A 13,615-nucleotide genomic window follows, 5' to 3' on the forward strand; every position below is an offset into this window, starting at 1 on the left:
TTTCCTTTTTGTATTTTTCAATATGATTTTTGCTTGTTTGCTACAAAATAGACGACTTAAAAGTTTGAATTTTTAAAAATGCTCTTCTTGTGCCCTCATTTGCCCTCCTCTTTTTGCTTTTCCTTACTCTGCAAAAGTTACAGGATATTTCTTTTTGTCCAGCAACTTCCCAGGTGACACTGTGGACATCAGCTCTCTGTGTCCATTTCCATTTAACCTGGGAAAAATGACTTTGATTAACTAATGTGTTTTGAGCTCTGTGTAACTGCAAGATATTTATGAAGGTTCACTGAAGTCCATTTCTGAAGTAGAAATATTTTATATCAACTCCACAAGGTGACAATTTGTGAGGATGAACAGGTGTCCCATGGCTCTTTGTGTTGCATTTCCTCTAATAATTACTGTTTAGCCCAACTTAGTACAATACACATGCAGTCTGATTGCTGCAAATACATACAATACCTTCTAACGACACAAGCATCTCACAAGCTAATAATGTAATGAAAAATGTTCCATGATTGTCACTGCTGTGTGAATATACATAAGGGATCAAACCTTGTGCATTTAGCCTGACACTGACGTATTTTACCTTCACTGTAAAGAACTCCACTGAAATTGCCTCTTAAATTTAAGGTAGTGAATAACCCTTTGCTTTCTCAGAGGCACAGAACTTAAATAAGTGAAATTGCCAAAGTCTTAGTAACATTTCTCTTAAAGACAAGCTATTTTTTCCTCAGTTAACCTCTCATACATATTATCTGAAAGCTTCTCCAAGTAAGAATTGCAGAAGGGAGACTATAATCATTACAACAATTATTAGTATGAAATAAATGCCTTCCTGACTGGAAAAAGGATGTATTTTTCTTAACTAGATATTTCTTCTTCCTCTTTGCATTCATTCTGCACAATATGTTTACTCCATAGAGAGACATTCTCAGCAACTTCTTCGAGCAGGAATTCCTCCCCCTCCCCTGTAAGAATTGTCTTTAATCTTTAAGTGGAAGAATGATAGTATTCTGCCTACACTTCCTGGAAACTAAGCATAGGTCTGTGTGTCTGCGTTTATCAAATATCCATCAAAGGTCAGGTAATTTTCCATACTCATAGAGAGACAAAGATGCTACCTATCTTGATGAATCAGTTCAAGAGCGTTAGTGTTTGTCCCTCAAAATGAATCTGATTTAATCACTGAGAAAATGAAGGACATTCTTTCCGTAACTTTAGCTGTGCTCAGAATTACAATCTTTTCATGTCCTTCCACTGTGGGCCCAGATCTTCCCTAGCTCTCAAGTTGGTGACAGGAGACAAGTGACCAAGCAGCAAATCAGTCAGTAAGTAACTAGTTGGAAAGGCTAAGAGCTGGATTTTGGAAAGTATGAGGTCACTAGGGAGCAACAGGTTCCAAGTGCTACCTTGGAGAAAGAAAAATAAATAAATAAATAAATAAAAATGCTTTCTTTGTCCTAGCACTAAAATGTTGGAGCTTAGTTATTACACTTTTATTCTCTTCATTCTAATATATAAAATAGTGATTGTGCCCTCAAAACTTATTTACTCCCTGCATATGAAAGAATTCCACTTATTTCTTAGGGGAAAAAACAAACAAATAAACAAAAAAAACAACCTCTAGTGTTTGTTTTGACACCAGGATTGCAATTATTAGTACAAGGTATCAGTATGTCAGTACATTCATAGTAAGACATTTCAAAGGCTTATAGTTCCAAAACAGGTAGGCGAATTAGGAGCCTAAGTGATCCTCAGGAATTCCAGTATATCCATCAGGAAAGCTTCTGTCAGCTTCAACAATAACAATACAAAGAAACTTGGCAGAAATCAGTTTATGCTGCAAGTATGTTAACCTGATCCAGAGAGGCCAACATATTTTTTAATATTTAATTCTTATTTTGGCATTCCAGCAGTAACACAAAATTTGCTAGATGTCTTCACTTTGAAAGAATTGAAATAGTCAAAAAAAAAAACAAAACACTTAAGTTTTTGTTTTTTATCCTCAAACCTCTCTCTTACACCTGAGCAAAGATAACAACTATTTCTGCACAATATTTTGCACCTGTATTCTCTAACATCTTTCAACTTTGCAAGTATTGGTGCTGATTAAATATATAAAAACAAAGGCTAAAACACCAAACATACCAGAGACTGATTTGATTTTTAAACTATGGTGGTTTTTCTGAAGCATCTTCCTGCTACTTCCATATCAGTTCTACACCCCACTGAATGGGAATCTACTTTGCAATGTTTCAGTCCTTTTTGCAGGAAGCAGGAATACCTCCAAATATTTCAAGTCATTTGTTGAATATGTAACAACAACAAATGCCAATTCCATTTTGATAAACAATAATAGAAAGCAGTACAAAAATGATGAAAACATTAACAATACACAAGTCAGTTTCATTGGTCATAAATACAATAGAGATAATCACACTCCTCAGAAATAAGTAGAAGACAGCCACCAGCGTGTTGTGCTGGGTCAAGAGGTGCAGGATTGACATCACACTGCTGCCAAGAACTGGATGTGTTACCAGACCTCGCTAGATGTCTTAGCAAAAAAAAAAAAAAAAAAAAAAAAAAAAAACAACAACAACAAAAAAAAACCACCAAATGATCGTCGAAGAGTAGCTATGAGAAAATCTCGATTTGCTTCTTTTACAATATTACCAGAAGGATTTCAACACAGAAATACACTCAATAAAGTTTCAGATAGATGTGACTTTCGCAGACACAATGACTATTTTATACGACAGTCCTACGCACACAAGCTGTTTCAGAAGACATTGTTTGGGAAGCAGTGGCAATTATTCAAGAATTGGCAAATGTCCATTGGTATTGTCTTAGCCTTAGCTTGTAGAGCCTGGGCTCTTTCCCTTTCCCAAAGCCTATGGACATCGCTGAGACCTTTTAGTCGGTGATCACAGGCTGCTCTTTTTGTTCAGCACAGCCCAGAAACACCACAGAGTGTGCCGTGAAGATACCTTCTGCCTGCAGAGTTAATGCTATGCAGGAGCCATGGGACTACAAAAAGAAAAGAGGTCTCATAGCTAAGCAGTAAAATTCTGCTTTAGGTAAGAGGATTATATACCAGCTCACCACAGAATTCTTATATGATGCTACAAAACCTACTTATGCTAAATGTTCCATGCAGCAGCCGTTAATAACCTTTCTGCATTTAACAGGTTCTTATTTTCAGTACACCACCCTACTTTACAGAATTGGTGAGCCTTCAAACAAGCACATTAACAGGAAGGATGCTTTAAGGAGTATACTCCCTGGCAGATCTCAGATTGAGCTTTCTCGTTTAATCATCCCGAACTTGGAAATCCATTTTTGTACTGCACTGAGACACAGATGAGGAACACCATTGAAAATCTCAAGGGGAAACTACCATTTCTAGCTGCAGAAAAGGTTTTGAATAGTGAGTCAATAAATATGGCCCAAACTATGCATTGAACAACACAGACAAATACGTTGTCTGAATATATTTTCATTCTCTACACAGAAAAGCAAATCCTTTAGGGGGAAAACTGTATGACAGTAAAAACTACCATAAGACATACAGAGAAGGCTGAGTCCTGAAAACTGTGAGTGCTTGGCTTTACAACTTTAACATCACTCTGTGTGTGTGTGAATTTTTATTTTTAAAAACATCTTCCACCCTCCAAAAAACAAAACAGAACACATGCTCAAAAAAATAAAATAAAATAAAATAAAATAAAATAAAATAAAATAAAATAAAATAAAATAAAATAAAATAAAATAAAATAAAATAAAATAAAAACATGCTATGAGAGGGCACAATAGTACTCTTCCCAGGCTTTATCAGCAAGACTGAGACTTGTATCCATCTCCTTGCTCAGGTCTGCCTCTGGAGTTAGGGGAGTACTTATAGCATTAGCATGTTTTCATCTTCTGTGCAGGACGGTGCTAGAAGACTTTCATCAGTGAGGTGTTTGCTGACAGCAGAAGAGTGGTGAAACTCAGACTTTCGCTGAGTACAACATAGAGACAAACAATTTTTCTTACTTCCTTACTTCTAGTCCTGTATATCTTTACTGGCCTGTCTTTGCTCAAGTCATGTTTTCTATCAAAACAGAGCTATCTCATCTAGTTAGACCCAATTCCTTAGGCTTCTGATTCCTACCACAGACCCGTCTTTTCCCATACCCTGTCTAGGCTCGGCTAGCAGTTTTTCAGGTCTTTCCTTTGCTCCTTCCAGCTGCTCTGTTCCCTGCTGCAATCTCAGTCTCAGCATCCAACCTCTTCTCTTAAACCAGTTTCATCACTTAGCTTCATATCTCCTTAGAACTGCTTTCTGAACATTATATGCTTATAACTACAGGGAAAAAGTCTAAAGAAGATAATTACTAATCCACTAACACTGTGAAGATCTGATATCAACCATAACTTAAAAGATTTATCACTCTATCAATCACTGCAGAGCTTTACAAAGGCTGCCATGAAGGTTTTAAGTGATTTTTAAACAGGATGCAGGGCTGTACCTGTTTCCTGCTACCTATGTTGCACATTGTCACAAAGATAACCTGACATAACAGATAGAGTTCAGATTTTACAGAAAGACAGTATTATTAAGCATATCTTACATCAATTTCATTTGGAAGTCTAGTGATAGCCATATCTTATGATCAGCTGTTTTAATAGCAGCCCCAGCCATTCCAAGCCCTCAGCATTTCACAACAAAATCTTTTTACTCAAACTTGCAGCGATCTAGAACCTCAAAGTCCTTATACCCTGAGGAATTCCAGCTCACAACCAATCTCACACTCACACAAACCACCTCTGTGGAGCTCAATAAGTATTTCAAAACTATTCTATAACGCACTACGGCCAAACTTGAATTAATTAGAGGAAATTCCAGAGCTCATGTCCACGAAGTTCACAACATGATATCCAAGAAATATGATGTCATTCTCTGTGCTCCTGAAAGCAACCTCTGTATTTCTTCTTCCTCCATTTTTTTCAAGAGGAAAAATTGTCTTTTTTTTTTTTTTTCTAATCTAAATAAATATTTAGGGGCAATGACAAGTCAGAATTCATTTAGCTATTGTTGTTACTGTTTATGAGCACTCAGATATAAGAATGCTGAACATAACGTAAAGAATTTTGAAACTGAGCAGACCATGAAATGTGGTCCCTCTTTTTCACATGCAGATGCTATTCACATTAGATAATATATCTACAGAGGATGAGCTGTTACAAGAATTGAGTATCAGAGGGGTGAAATCATATGCTCTCCCAAACAAAAGCGTGAGTGTGTTTGTAACACATCATCCACACATTCTGTTGTTTATTTTTTGTTGTTGAGTATTTCACTCACTGGTTAGAGAATACAATTTGTTAATGAAAGGATTAAACAGCTGGAGAAAATAATCATTACAAACAAATCTAGTGCCTTCATATGTGAACTGATTTTGTTATTTCTATCTAGCAAAAAAAAAAGAGCTCCAGAGCAGCAGAAGTTTTTACCTTGGGCTATTTTATCATTCAGAATAATCTGCCATGAAAAAGCTGCATCAGTTGTTGTCACGTAAGGAAGTTGCAAGAGCAAAGTGTGAGAATTGCAATACATGGATTTATGCAGGAGAGTTTGTTCTGGATCCAGGGAATAGTTTATTCAGTTATGTGTTCCTCTGAATAAGGTGTTGTACGTTCCTTTCACAGAAAAAGAAATAACATGGGATTGGACAAGGTGTTTGGCTGGGCACATATGCTACTATTGCTTTTTTCCCTCATCTGTCTTTCCTCTGTACCATTCCTTTTCAAGAAATGTCCATGCTGTCCAGAATCAGATCAAACTCTTTGTGGACAAGGCTGTCCTTCATCCTCTGTTAGTACAGCACCTGGCCCAAGAGGAACGCTTGATCACGCCTGAGGTCATTAGCCCTACTATACACAGAGGTCAGACTGTCCCAAACACACACACAAGCAGCTCCCCCCTGACTTTCCAAGTGCTCAGGATTCACAGCTGAAGCAAAACTCTCAGAAAAGACTAACTTGCAGCTGCACTCTCATATTTTTCATGGTATCTGAGTGACCAACATGTAGCGGTCTTCTGAAAATCTGAAGCTTTTCTACTATGAAAAAACTGCTCTCAGGTGTTTTGGAACTGACAGTGAAAACCAGGGGTGTCTCCTTCGGGCAGCTTTCTCAGGGAAGCATACAGGAAAGCAGCACTTAAAGTTCAAGGACTTCAGGTAGGTTATATATATGTGTGTGTGTATAATTTTTTTCCTTATTTTAATATAAAGCCAAAGAAATTTCAAAAAAACACAGTATAAACCACAAAGATAAAATAAACCCTGTAACACTGTTAAAAGTTTCAAAGGCTTGCCTTTGCAGACTTTCCACTGACGTCACCACTGAGGCAAAACTTAGGTAACCAGCAGTTCTGTTGCGAAGAGAAACCAAGAGCAGCGACTGCAGAGAGAGCAGCTGAAAATGGCGTATCTGACATGCGCTCTACTTTTAACATGTCCTCATTGCTCAGTGGAGAGTGTTTTTTAGAAGCTGTGGTTTGCAGGCAATCTTTCCCTTGCCATTTAAGGCACACTCCTGCAATGATAATACACTTGTTGATGTCTCGAGCAGAATTACTCACACATAAACAGCTCTCTTCCCAATATTAAAACACAAACTAAACACAGCTACTTGTGGATCTCACATTCATCTGCTTGAACTGCATCCCTCATGTTCAGCACAATTCCACTGCAAAGCTTCGTAACTCAGAGCTATTTTGTCATTCTGCTCTCTAAGTATATATCAGCTCAAGTGGACAATAGGTTAAGCACTAATTAATTCCTAATGTTTTCTCAGAGTGACAATGAGTGCATTGTGTGGCTCCTAGAAACATTTATTTCTGTGTCCTTTGATTAGCAGACCAGAGCTGCAAAACCAGCAATGCTACTGTTGCACTATGCCACCGATTCGCACTAATGTGTAATTCTTACTGCTATTTCACATCTTTCCCCAAACCTCAACCACATTTCATACTCCAGACTAGAACACCAGACTGCAGGTGTGGAGGATGTAGAAAAGTCTTTCAGTTCTGTTGAGCCAGCACAGTTGAGCACAGAAGCATTAATGAAACTGCAAACAAGGCCAAACCGTTTCATGTACATACTGGGCAGACTCAAGTATCCTAAACGTGATCTCTCTGCTCGCATACCCAGATACATTGTGCAGCCATACAAATTCACACACATGGGAAATATTATTGGGATGGGGGAGCTTGTGTACTGCTTACAAGAGACCTAGGGCAATATTCTATCACTGCCATCAAGAACCTAGTAAGAAATTTGCCTACCATTTAAAATATAAATGATTTATTATCATTTGAATGCTTCCAAGAGTATGAATAGAGAAATCCTCCAGATACTCTAACCAAAACTCATTAAAACAAAAGATTTATCTAATGCATGCATGTGATTCTGTTTGTGTTTTAAGGTATCTGAGGTGTATCTCAAGAAGATAAATTGAATTGCAGCAATATTGGCCATCTTCCCTTCTGTTTTGTGAGCCTACAATTTTAAATGGATTCAGCTTGGCCAGCACTTCTCTAGGAGAGTTATATTTATAAATGTTACGACTACAACTTCTAAAACACCTAGATTGCTAGAAAGGCTCAGTGTAGTATTCACCCCTAAGTGGGGAGGATGCTTTGTAAGGTGAAGCCTTTTGCAACTCTGGTCCATGTGGCACATGTTGATCTCACCTCATCTGCAGACAATGGAAGTAAAAAGCTGGCAGCTCTGTTTCTGTCTCTCAAGGGCTCACTGAATTCAGTTCTTTCACTCAGCAATGGTTAAAATGGAGACTACATTAGACATGATTGCATTTTAGAGAATTTCAGATTGGCTGACATTAAGCACAGTATGGGTTGCTCTTATTTAGCACAAAAGTATCAACTCCCTGTTGACAACACCTGTGCTCTAGAATGGAGAACAGATCAGAGCTTTATGCAGAAGTCATTTGTTTCATGCTTTTCATTTTCATTGCTCAGATACACTACTCAGAATATTCTAATGCACTCTGAAGTTTATTCAGATTAATCTGGGGTAACTTACAGGCTGCAAAGGACAAGCATCCCTCTGAATATTTAAGGAATTATGACTTTGTATGTTGCAATATGATAACCATTAGTACCCTCAACTTTATAGATGATGTAACAGATCTGGAAAAATGAAGACAACACTTCACACCATGAGTTTCTGAGATAGCCAATGATTTCTGTCTCTCACATCTTATTCTAAAAGCTTGAATATGTTCTGCCATTTATCTTACTCTTTTCTCCACCTACATATATTTTAACTCACAAACACCCAGAAACAGTTCAGGAGATAACAACACATTAAATATTCCACTCAGCATTGCCTCAGCAATGCATATGATTAGCTGGAAAGGCTTTACTCGCCATCTCAGCTAAGATTCTGTATTGTACTACATTTCCCTGAGTTAAAATCTGTCAGGTTGTGTAAGAAGTATAAGCTTCATATAATAAAAAGCTATTTGCTTATATGCTGCACAGAAAGCATCTTTGTATGGCTTCATTTTTCTATTAGACACAGACTGATTTTTTTTTTTTTTGTCAGGGAAAAAAATACATTTGCAAAGGCAATTAAAAATATTGCTCCATGGTGTCCACATTTTTGCAACAACAACAGAAATTATTCATGCACAACAAAATATACCTCTAGAGCTCTGTGCAGGGCAGTGGGATTATGAATGAATAACAGACAGGTTGTAACAGAAGTCTTTGAAAGTAGAGAATTGAAAACTAAGCAAGCAGGCTACCTGAGGAGGCACTGACACTGAGGGAATAAGTGGAAGAACATTTGTGGAAGTACTGCAAAGCAGCAGCATAAAAGAACAGAAAAGGAGCGGATTCCGTTAGCTATCTGCAGAGCTATGGATAATATGTGCTGGCACTGCTCACAGCTAGGTTCTAAAATCCTGGCACTGAGGGCCCCAAGCTGCTTTACTTGAAACAGAAGGAAGCCTGGAAATAGATAAAATGCTGTAAATGTTACTGAAACCCCATTGAACATGATCTGTTTACAAGTGTATGGATAGCCTGGAAATGTATCAGGACACACAGTGCAGCAGTCTGAGAACAGTTAAGTTGCAGGAGGAAAATTAAAAAAAAAAAAAAAAAAAAAAGGAGGAAAAAAAAAAAAAAAGCTTTCACTACTGTTTAGATTACTTTAATCTCGATATTTACAAGGGGAAGTCAGTATTGCCAATTTGAGCCTTTTTACCAGTGATGGCAAAGAAGGAATTCAGGGCCTAATCTTTGCCTTGAAGAGAGTAAACAATTACCTCCCAAAACATTTTGATGTTCTGTACTTCATAAGTTTGCCTAAAAGAAATAATTGTTTGATTTCTAGTTATATACAATTAAAGATGAATAAACACAAACAACTGACAACTCCACACAATGGGAAAACTGCAGAGCTCAGGGACAACCACCCAGGCAGGGCTGCCAGTCCCAACCTCAGCAGCCAGCTCAAGGATGCTGCAGTCCTGAGAAGCCCACGGGCATCCTGTCCAACCCTAGCGAGTCTGTTAACGTGTTAACGTTCCCAAGAACACACAGCGGTTCTTGCTAGGGTTTGCAAGGCACTCACACGCTAGCAAGCCTTGCCCAGCACATGACACCTTCCCACATTGCCTCTTTGCACAGCTGTCTTGGGTATCATTGCTGCAGCCACCCCAGTGCGCTGCGGTCTTCACCCCCAGGGCCAGCAGCCGGGGAGGAACAGACACCACAGCTAGGGGGAGAGGCAGCAGCAAGCCTTGGGGTGTGTGTGTTCTGCAAAATGCAGGGTAATACGGAGACACCTGAGCTAATGCTGAACAAGGTAGTTAAATGAGTATGAAGAAAAGTCACACCAACACAGCAGACAGCTCAGTGTTGGTTAATTTGCTCTGCCTGCCTGGTTGGCCAGATATATGCCTGTTAATAGTAACTCTTTGAAGTAGACCAAGAATATAAACAGAGGACAAAATATTTTCATGGCCTGCTGTTCTCCTTTGCTTGCTTCCAGAAGGGTACAGAGCATGCCACAATGCATCTGCACAGAAAAGAGAACAGGGTAATTTTCATGCGCCACACAGAACACGTTCACAGTTTCAGTGTGGAGTTTGCCTACTTGTTTAACGCGCGCACACACTCTCAGGGAGGCAGTCAGCTTTGCAGATAGGTCACTGAAGTCAGACAAACATAGCTTGATTCCTAATACAAGAAATATTTTGAAAAGTCACTTCATCCTGTTTCCTCCTTCATGCCTCGTTATATACATGATTTGTCTAACCCATTCACTATTGATATGTTATTCAGAATCAAAACATATAAATTTATGTTCACCAAAGAAAAACTAAAACTAGACGAAATGGTTCCAATACACCCTGCCACTGAGAGCAGGATTTTCTCTAGAATGAGTCTCTGCCTGGCAGCTTTGTGGCTTTACGTTTACAGTGGTAAAACATTCTCTCTATGTTGATACACTAATGTAAGTGAACACAGAATGACCAGCAAACACCATTGCCACACTATGTAAGAAAGACCCATTAGCTTTGAACCGTTATCTCTTGCCCTAACTACAGTTATCAATCAACATCCCACAACAACGCAGCCATCAGCTTATTCTGTTTGTGTAGGATCAGCTGAACAGGTGAAGAAAAATTACACATTTGGTCAAAGTCTGGAGCTAATTCTTGCCCAGAAACCACGTAGCCATGTTGGTGTGGTACTGTGCTCAGACTAACATCAGCATCCTGTTAATGATAAACTCCACCATGAGTGGAGTTCATCGTAACTCATAATGAGAACTCCACCATAATCAGAGTGGCTTCCAGTTTAGAGCTGGCTTGCGTCTGAGACAGCCCAGGAAGTGAGCAGGACTGCCTGCAGCTCCCTGCAGACACCAACTCTTGATCTTGAAGCAAGTATTTGAAGCGTGCAAGATGTGAAAAGCAAGTAATTTGTTTCAAATTATTAACAGGTCCCTGTCCACAGGACTCTGAGATATGTATTTCAGAAAGCCTCAAGTTCACCACTGAAATAAAGAATACGATACAGTCCTAGAGGGAACGTGCAGTGGGGTGCCTCTAAGAGGAAAACCTCAGAGGGGGTGTTGTGGAGACACCGGACTTCACTTTCTTTTACCCTAATGCCTATCCTCCTGCCTGCACAATTCCCCTTATCCTTTACTGGACACAGAAAACGAGCCAATATTACAAAGTTCTGCCACTTGAAAAGTAGATCTGCCAGACACTTTCCAAAGGAATAGACCTTTTCACAGAAAGTCAGAACCATAGCATGATCTATACAGAAGCTGACGGCTGTGCAAAGAAAACATAACACTTCTAGGTGGAAACCTCCACAGCTGAGAACAGAGACTCCATGGCCTCAGATTTCTGCATGCCCACTGAAGCTCGATACTTTTTACTTGGAGAATAAAAAAGTCACATCGAAAACTACCAAGCAATTTTTTAACTTCCTGAAATAAAGGAAGTGGCACAGCAGTGGGCGAAGCTTTCTGAAAGCTGCCAAATTGCTAATACTTTTGTGGGGGAGAAACCTAAATTAAGAAGCTAATGGGAAAAAAGTGCGAGTCCTGCAAGCATTTATTTTGCTTTCTTTATTATTATTATTATTTAATGGGAATAAAGGATTTTTTAATTGTTGTTTTGATTGTTTTGTTCTGCTGTCGTTGTTGCAAAGACAGCACTGTTGTTGCATTGCATCAGTTATGTTAGCACGACTTTTTTGAAAAGCAAGTCAGCTTAGATATTTGAAAGTATTATATTATCAATTTCCCACTGAAGATTTCAAAGAAGCATGCAGCTGTCTGCTGAAGATTTTCAGAAAGCTAGCTATGCCAAGCAGGTGAAGATGAAAGACTAATGAACAGTGCACAAAGCGCTGATGAGTTTAGTGAAACACTTCAGCAATGCAAACGCTTACAATGCTCTCTGAGTAAATACTAATACAAAAACGAGTCCCAAAGCACACCCAACTCTTACTAATAAGTGACTGAAAATTGTTCTTGCCATAAAACCAAAGCCTACGCCAACATTTCCTAACATTTATCCTCCAATAACAAATTCCTGTGGAGAAGACTGCACAACAGTCCCTAGCCACCACGCAGAGTAATCTATGCAGCAAAGCTGAGATAATGCTTCTGGCTCCCTGATGGAAGAATCAGCCTCTCTGAGATACCTGCTCCGACCCTTCCCACTCTGACCATTATTTATATAAAGGGGTCCCACATCAAAATTCAATGAAATTAGGAAGTTATGCAGATGGGTCATAAATGTAAAGTGTAATACCAGACAGAAGGAGAGGAGCTCTGTGTTCTCACAAGTGCATGTGCCAAACTGCGCGGAGAAAACAAGGTCTGTGAGGTTGAGTACTTGACATTGTAGCATCAAACTGTTAATTGCTTTAAGTGTCCTAATGTAATGAAGAGTTAAAACATCATTTCTTTGATGCTCTTCGTTAAAAAAAAAAAAAAAAAAAAAAAAAAAAAAAAAAAAAAAACACAGAGGAACTCACTAAAGCTAGACTGCTGTGTGCAGACCAAGAAAATAATTACTATTTGAAATAAAATACCACTAACCCTCTTTAAGTCTTCCAGCCCTCTCTGTTAGCTAACACATCAACTGACTGTGGAGGTAGCTGTGAGAGAGCAGACACTAACCTGCCCTTCCTGAAGAAAAGGAACCAGTGGGAAGTCTTAGAAAAAGACTTAAAAAATAGAAAGTAGGACAGAAGATTCAGAAAAAAAGAAAAAGAAAAAGAAAAAGAAAAAGAAAAAGAAAAAGAAAAAGAAAAAGAAAAAGAAAAAGAAAAAGAAAAAGAAAAAGAAAAAGAAAAAGAAAAAGAAAAAGAAAAAGAAAAAGAAAAAGAAAAAGAAAAAGAAAAAGAAAAAGAAAAAGAAAAAAAGAAAAAGAAAAAAAGAAAAAGAAAAAAAGAAAAAGAAAAGAAAGAAAAAAAAAAAGAAAAAAAAAGAAAAAGAACTTCACGCTTTTCCTTTACTGTTGGCATTCACTTTTCTTATAATGTAATCTACTAACCAGATTTATTCAGCGCTGGTTTTCTTCAGGGACTCTGAAGGATAAGGAGACTAATGCTTGGACTTTAAAGCTCTTCTTTGCTAGTTATCATCTAAAGGCAGATAATTTTCCTGCTCACATCACTATAAACCTGGAGTTTTTACAGTGACATGATAATAAGAACCATACATACGCATGTGAGAAGAGGTTTCAGTGCTGCATATAATCTACTACCATTTCGGAATACATGTTATTAGCCACTTTTAAGGCAAACATTACTTAAGGGAAAAAAAGCCCTTTGTGTCTGCTATAATCCCTAATTTCTTTAACTAACTAAACTGATGGCAGGTACATGAATATAAAATGCTATACATTCTTTTTACAAAAATGTCTTCTTAAACATAGGTCCATAAAGTTATTATCTTTATATAGAGTACTACCTCAAAATTAACTGCTTTTCTTGCTACTTACAGTATCTGTGACAAATTCACCTGCAGTGGCCTAATATCCATATCTACAATTCTGA

At 38.2% G+C, this 13,615-nt stretch overlaps 1 protein-coding gene across 17 annotated transcripts in view; it reads right to left on the reverse strand.

Moving 5' to 3' along the window:
- The window catches only part of PTPRC (protein tyrosine phosphatase receptor type C), a 64,491-nt gene that overhangs the window by 49,984 nt on the left and 892 nt on the right, over positions 1–13,615 (reverse strand). The window lies entirely within an intron of this gene.

The sequence above is a fragment of the Anas platyrhynchos genome, chromosome 8 (genome assembly GCF_047663525.1).
Source record: "Anas platyrhynchos isolate ZD024472 breed Pekin duck chromosome 8, IASCAAS_PekinDuck_T2T, whole genome shotgun sequence".
NCBI classification, from domain to species: Eukaryota; Metazoa; Chordata; class Aves; order Anseriformes; family Anatidae; genus Anas; species Anas platyrhynchos.